Here is a 7,720-nt window from a genome sequence, read left to right on the forward strand (position 1 = left end):
TTGTATTTTTTGTAGAGACAGGGTTTTGCCATGTTGCCCAAGGTGGTCGTGAACTCCTGAGCTCAAGCAATCCACCCACTTCAGCCTCCCAAAGTGCTGGGATTACAGATGTGACCTGTGGCACCCAGCCAGGATAACTCATTTTAAAGTATTTAATACCATGCTTGGCAACAGTAATTTCTCAAAAAACGTCAATGCTTTTTTCTTCCATTCTCTGTCCTTTAATTATCAAAATGCTATGATTTGACACCAACTCCAAATTCAGCTCATACCCCGTCCCCCAAAAGTTCTTTTCTACTGGTCTGTGATCTGCTTTGGACATTTCATGAGGAGCCCTCTTTCCTTGCTAGTTTTATCTGCTCAACCTTGGTAGAGCCCATCTTAACTAAGAGTGGAGAAAGACAACTTGCCTTTTCAAATAATTTATAATTGGTAACATGTAATTCTATTTAGAATTGCTTTGGTTGGGGAAGTCTCTTCCATCACATCAAGTAGGCAAGACTTTACAAGTGTGTTCTCAGTGACAGCTACTTCGCTAAAAGTAGATGAAGCATACGTGCATCATGAATCAATAAAATACTTTGACAGTGAAGTTACTTCTGCATCTGGCTAGGGGGATTAATTCATGTCATCATAGCCATGACTAAGAGAAATCAGACCATAGTTTGAAGAAAATAGTCAGTAAACCCTGGCTCTTCCTTCTGTTTTCTCTCACTTTGCATTTTGGGTGACTTTATATGTTCTAGGATGGGAGTCAGCAAATTACAGCCTGTAGACCTGCTGCCTGCTTTTAAAATGAAGTTTTATGGGAAGGTAGCCACACTCCTTCATTGATGTATTATCCATGGCTGTTTTTGCACGACAATGTCAGAATTGAGTAGTTGTGAGTAGAAACTAACGTGACTCACAATGGCAGCAGTTTTTACTATTTGGCCTTATGTAAGAAAATTTTGCTGACCCCCTGCCCTAAAGGTTTTAAAGTATATCTGTGTGTTGACCTATGCTTGTACTCTCTTTAGATGGGGCCTGGGATGTAAGGTTAGTGGTCTCCAGAACAGTACATAATACACCTGTGACAACTGTCTGTTGAATTGAACATGTACAATTCATTAGTGTTAAAATATGCTATTAGCAAATCTTAGCATAATATGGCATATTTTTTTGCTCTTCTCTGCTTGTTTGCCATGAACATGGAAGAGTGATCTGTATTCACAGAAAGGGTTGGTACTACTGAAGATGGACACTCTCACAAATCCAGTGGGGATGAGGGAGGGATGAAAATTTCATAACTAGAGATGTCTGAGCTCCACCCAGTAGACTGGCGCCTTCCCATGGTGTGAGGCCACTTGAAGCATTTCTCATGAATGAAAGGCCACTTTTTATTTTTCCTGTTATTAAGGCTTCAACATGAGGCCTTTCTGCTCTTCCTGTATCCAAACACCTAATTTTCCCCAGGATTAGCATGACTCTGCCCAGTCCCTTTCACAATATTATGGCAAAGAAATGGAAAAACTATTCAAGTTGAAAATTTTTACTAACTGGTATAATTTAGTTAGGTCAGTGCACTTAAAATGTCACACATTTGCAGCTTCATTGAATGACTTTATTTATCCAGAAGGAGCTCTGGCCTCTGGCCTAATGGGAGCTTTCATAGCTAACTCTACCCAGCAAGAGCTGTATGCATGACTCTTTGTATGCATTTGAACTCTAGACCTTTTCCTAAGCCTGAAAGTGTGGGAACCAGTACCTGGTCAGAGCTGAGCCTAGACCACCCACTCATTTCACACAGCACATTAAATGGTTATCATATGATGCTTATATGACTCCTCATGTTGGCCTTGTCCTGAATGACTGTGTCGAATTACTAATTATCCGTACAGCTCTACTATGTAAATGCCATTTAATTTCCACCTCCACTTTGGAAGCCACACTGCTCAAACAGAGTTAGTATAATAACCTCAAAAGCTAGCCGAATGTTTGCATTGCGATGGGATGAATTCCATCACCACCATAATCACTATCAGCCATAAATGTTTTCTTAAGTAAACAGTAATAGCTAATGACAAAAAGAAAAAAGAAAAAAATGAAAACACTGCATTTATTGCAGAATTTGTACCACTCTGGACCATTCTCATGCTTCAATTTCATTATCTATTGACACTGTACACTTTTCTGTGCCATGTGAAAATAACAAACTACCATTTGGGGGTTTCATCATCTTACTCTGAGGCAAGGGTGTCTCTAAAGATTGTAATTTACCTACTTGGCAAGGAAATCCTGCTTTAGCTTCAGTGATTAGGAAATGCAGGGAATGCTTTCCCTCCAGCCAGACCCCAAAGATTAACCCAGACAAACATACGAATTCTCGTGAAAGCCTTCCAACTGCAGGCCAAAATTTACCTTATATTGCTGTAATATGTTTACTAGGATATTACTAGTAAGGTTTTGCAAATATTTAAATTTTAAATGAACCATTAATCTGGGCTTTCCAAATGCTAAAACGTGATCATACTTGAACTTCAGGGAGATAACCCTGGAGCAGAGTAGGTCAGAGAGGAATAGGGGATGGTGGTGAAGAGGACGAATAATTAGGAGGCAGATCATTATTATTTTGATTTAAGTATATGATTCCTTCAGTATTAAGTTATTTGTAACCATCAGAAATAGCTATATGGACCTCTCAAATATGGCTAAATTTTAACGGTTCGGATTTTAAAATAAAAACCCAGGTTTATTTGATTCTTTTACGAATCAATTCTAAAATCAGGGCAAGAATATTAATCTAACTAATGTTTATTAGATCATTGTGTCTTTTAATAAAAAATGATTTTTCAGTTTCCTAGTTGGCTTTCAAATAGCTGACATGCCCAAACCAAGAAACAAGCAGACAAGATGGTCATTTTAATGCACATGAAGGACAGTACTACTTCATTCATTTCTTCTTTATACATTTATTGAGTATCTTCCATATATCAGACACTTTGCTAGGCTCTAGGAATACAATGGTGAGAAAAATTAGGTTTGGTTTTTACCTCATGAGGTGATGATACTTTCTGAGACATGATATGAAGTTAGATATAAAGCCACATAACTAAAAAATAACAAATTTAATAACTTTATAGATGATTGTGTGATTGTGTATGACATCATCTCCTTTACCTTATGACTGTAATTTTTTTGCTGTATTACATACAATTCGGCATATTTTTTTCCTGTCAACTTTCTTATATGTTAGGAAAATAATTCTGCATTTTGGAGAAAATGAAAAACTTTGAAATATCTTGTTTGAAAATACATTTTCTTTCATTAGTTTTTATCTCACAATCTTTCTATGATAATTTAAGTCATGCTTTCTCCAAACTCCTTTTCTAGTCTTGCCTTTCATTATCCCTACTCTCTTGCCCAATGCTTAAACCAAGCAGTGTCTATTCTATGAAGCTGCCCCAGCTTTTCCCATATCCCTATTTTTGCTTATGTCTCCTTCGCATGAGATGCGCTTCCTCCAACGTCTCCATCTACTTAATCCTACTCATGTTCTAAGAGCCAGTCTTGATGCTGCAGCTTCTATGAAGATGTGCCTGTAATTAAACTCTCTTTTCTCATCTGAACGACTGTAGCACTTTTAGTTCTCTTTTGATGATTATAAGTAATAATGAAGGGCAGACTACAATATTTGTATATATACATTTCTTTTCTGGTAGAGTGTCAGCTTGTGAAGAACAGAGATAGTATCTCACTTCGGTTACACTGATATTCCATGAAGTCATGGCACAAATATTTTTGGAGAATTTCTTATGTGTTAGGTGCAGTGCAAGGCTCCTCAGGAATATAGATACATTCGTTTCCTGTCCTTGTGGTGGATAAACACAGGGATATTATAAATATGGTCTTTGTGAGATACTAAATTAATTCTTAAGCACTCTTCAAACGTGGCACAATTTTTGACCTCTTATGTGGATTAGAAGCTCCAGGGGTCATGGAGAGCAAACTTATTCTGGAGTTTACGTGCTCCCAATGCTTATTTTAGGTGGCACCTGACTCTTTACATACCTTGCATCATGAACAATTTGGTCAAGTCAACCAAGAGGGAAGAGTTAGACACTCTTTAAACTAGTAGTTGTATTTGTAAATAATCAGGCTCGGCATTGAAGCTTCTGCTATTTTCCAGGCTTCCTTGCTTCTTCTTCAGCCAGGCAGTAGAGTGGCAAAATGGGTAAAGTATAGTCTGCTTTGGAGTGAGACATGTCTTTGACGTTAGACATGGCTTCACTCATTACTACAAGAGAAGTCTTGGGGTTATCAATTCACCTCATATGAAAAATCAGAATAAGAATACTCTTCTCAGCAAAGATTAAATGATAACACATGTAAAGCCAAGAACGGGGTTTTACGAGCCAAATCCTGCCTGCTGTTTGTTTCATAAACAAAGTTTTATTAGGACACAGAGATGCCCATTCATAATGTATTATCTATGTCTGCATTTGGTTACATCAGCAGAACTGAGTAGTGACAGTCAAGACAGTATGGCCCACAAAGCCTAAAATATTTACCATTTGGCCCTTTTGTAGACAGTGTATGAGAATTTTACTGACTGCTGGACTAGAACATGATTCTACACCTAGAGCATGCTTGATACACGTTAATTATAAAAATTATTCTCTTCCTTCGCCAGACCTAATCTGTGATTAGAGTGGAAGGGAAAGGTTGGAGAGGGGTTGGCAGAAGAGGAAGTGGTATAGCTAATTGTCATTTTTCATTTAATGGAATCTCAAACTGGAATTGAACAGGAGTCTATAACTGAAACTTAACAGAGACCTAAAGAAGTAATTTTTTTTTCCTAATTGAAAACTTTTACTGGTCCAGATACTCTTTTCTTTTTCCTCCTGGAAAGTGTTATGAGTCACTGTAGAAGTTATAGTTCATTCTTGATAATGGTTGTCATTGGCAGAGACCATGAAACAATTCCATCAGAGCGTAGCACTCCCATTCCTGTCAGCTTTGCTTGCATTGGTATTGATTTCAATTAAAACTAGTTATCTGAATCACTGGGCTTCCTGTTGGCTGCACTCATTGCCCAGTGATGCAAATGGAAAGCTTGTTTTAAACCTACAATATCTGGTTACTTACAACAAGGCCCAGGCAGCTGAGGTATAAACAAAACCCAAGCACCAATCAATGTAGAAAGAGATGATCTTCATTTGCCCTGCATGATGTCATCCATCTTGGGCCTGGCAATTTTCTAACAATTATTGACTATGAGGGCAGGCAAATTGTGTGAATTCATTTTATTCCTTATCAAGGCAGGTAGTCAAGCATATCCAAAAACATTTGATTTGGTTCAATTCCTTGTGTACATATCCTTTCTCTTCTTTTTTTTCTCCATTCTGTCAACCTCGGTGGGAGGAGTTTGTGTGTTTGCACAAAACACAGAATAATGGTGCTTTGTGTCTATGTGTTATGCCATGTGTGTTTAGCATTTGAATGGCTATCTCTTTTACCTGTTAGCCTAATTCAGTGATCAGTCTAAGTAGCACATTCCAAGATCAGAATCCAGCTTTCACAGAATGATTTAGCAATTCATATCAGAACCAATACTTTATAATAGCAAAAGAAACAAACAGATGTTTGTCATTCCCAAAGGTACATGGCACATAAGGCCAAATGTACAGAATATGTTGTAATTTGTGATTTTGTAAATTCACATATTTAAATCACTGGCCATAAGACTCTAGTGGATCAAGTCACCTGGCTAGAAAGTAAGCCTATGTCACTACGGTACAGATTGACTAGTTGTTTCCCAAACTGTTTTCCTTTTGACACATAACTAGACTATATTTCCCAGCCTTCTCTGTAGTCAGTTACAGGTTTGCATCTTAGTTGTGCTCAGTAAATATGATGAACATGATATATAGCTTTTCCAGGCTTAGGTGATAAAACTCTCCTAAATGCAGTCCTCTACTTTCTTTCCCTATCTCATACCTGTAAGGAGAGGACTCCAAGAACATAGAGGAGGGTAGGATGGCAAGATAGAAGAAGGCTGAGTTCCTGAATGAGTATGTGGAGTAGAACTTCTAGCCCCACCCTCCTGCCACTACTAACGCACACTGAATTAGGATGAGATCAATAAATTAAAATCTATTGCATTAAATCACTGAGATTTAGTGTTGTGTGTTATAGTAGTTAGTCTAGCTAGATTAATGTCCTGGCTGACTGTCATTCTTCTATGTGGCACTGCTTTTTTTTATTCATCATCTTTACAAATGGAGTTGCTTTGATGACATCCTACTTTGCTTTATTTTGTGGAATAGATAATAGGCTATAAAGGTGTTTGGAAATGTGAGGATTTGTGAAGATGTGTGGCTATATCCCCTGAGAATATGAATGCTCTTGACTCATGTTTTCTCCACATCCTTCCTGTGTTGTAGGCAACTTGTTTAATGTCAGGGTAACAATGAGGACTGGATGTCTTAGTTCAATTTTACAAGTAGAACTTATATGTAGAAAGCTCTATCTTGCCTTCATAGGTCCATAACTGTATTTATTGAGCCAATTTATATATTAAATGTTGAACTTAGTTATTGAGCAGAATAAGGCAAATTATATTTTGGTTTGTTGGACTGAACGCTTGTATTTGATAGGGGAGCAGGTATGGCATCAGGGAGGAAAGTGTAAGGAAGTTATTTTGCTGATGAGAAACCTGGATGTAGCTGATTATATTGTCAACATTCTTTCTGCCCCTGCCTCCCAGTCCTGCCTTCATTTGTTTCCACAAATGAAATGCGAATGAAAGTGTGATGTGACATTTCCAAGCAAAAGCTCTAATGGAACTGCAGTGTTTCCCTCTGCCACTGCCTCACATGATCCAGAGAGGGGCTGCACCTTTAACTTTGGTTACAGAATGAGGAGGTTGCAAAGCATTGGCTCAGACCCATGAAGGATATAAACATGAGCCAGAAACAAAGCTTTACTTTTAAACTTTGAAGATGTGGGGGACTTTTGTTTCTGCCACATAAACTGAGCTGACTGATACACCAGGGCTCAGATGGTCACTTGTTAACTTAGGTAGCTTAGGTAACTTGCCTAAGATCATAGGGCTAATATACTGTGGAGCCAGGATTTGAATTCAGGAAGTCTAATTCCAGAGTCTGTGCTTATAACCACTCTTGTGTAGGAGGGAGAATTTCCTGGCCCTTGTGTGTAGGATAGACTAGAACAGAGAGCGAGCCTGGAGACAAGGAGGCCATTTAGGAGCACTCAAAACATGAGGTTATGAGAATCTGGAAGAGAATGCGTATTTAGGGCCTATATTTGTGTAGAGTAGGTGCCTCATAAACAACACTTGTAAAGGCGAATGAATGAGTTTTTGTAACTACAGGTGCCAGTAAGTGCTGCTGTCACTACATTCTGGGTAGTCATTTTCTTTACTGTAATTGTTTGCTTTGCCCACACATCATTGCTGGCAGGGTCACTGAGTCACAGCTTCCTTGAGGATGGTTCTCTGCAGGAATGGCTCAGACTGCACCATGCAAAAAGATGAAGGGCACCCTGCCCTTTTCCTAGATCTTCATTCGGCATTGCCATGGTTCTTTCTTGCCTTTACCTCATCTTCTTAGTGGGTTTGGCACTGTCAAGTGAAATGTAATTTACTTTTTCATGCTACTTTTAATGTCCGAGCAGAAAATCCTTTTGGTGATGTCTTTTCCCTTCTCCTTTCCATGAC

This window comes from Macaca nemestrina, chromosome 10, assembly GCF_043159975.1.
Source record: "Macaca nemestrina isolate mMacNem1 chromosome 10, mMacNem.hap1, whole genome shotgun sequence".
NCBI lineage: Eukaryota > Metazoa > Chordata > Mammalia > Primates > Cercopithecidae > Macaca > Macaca nemestrina.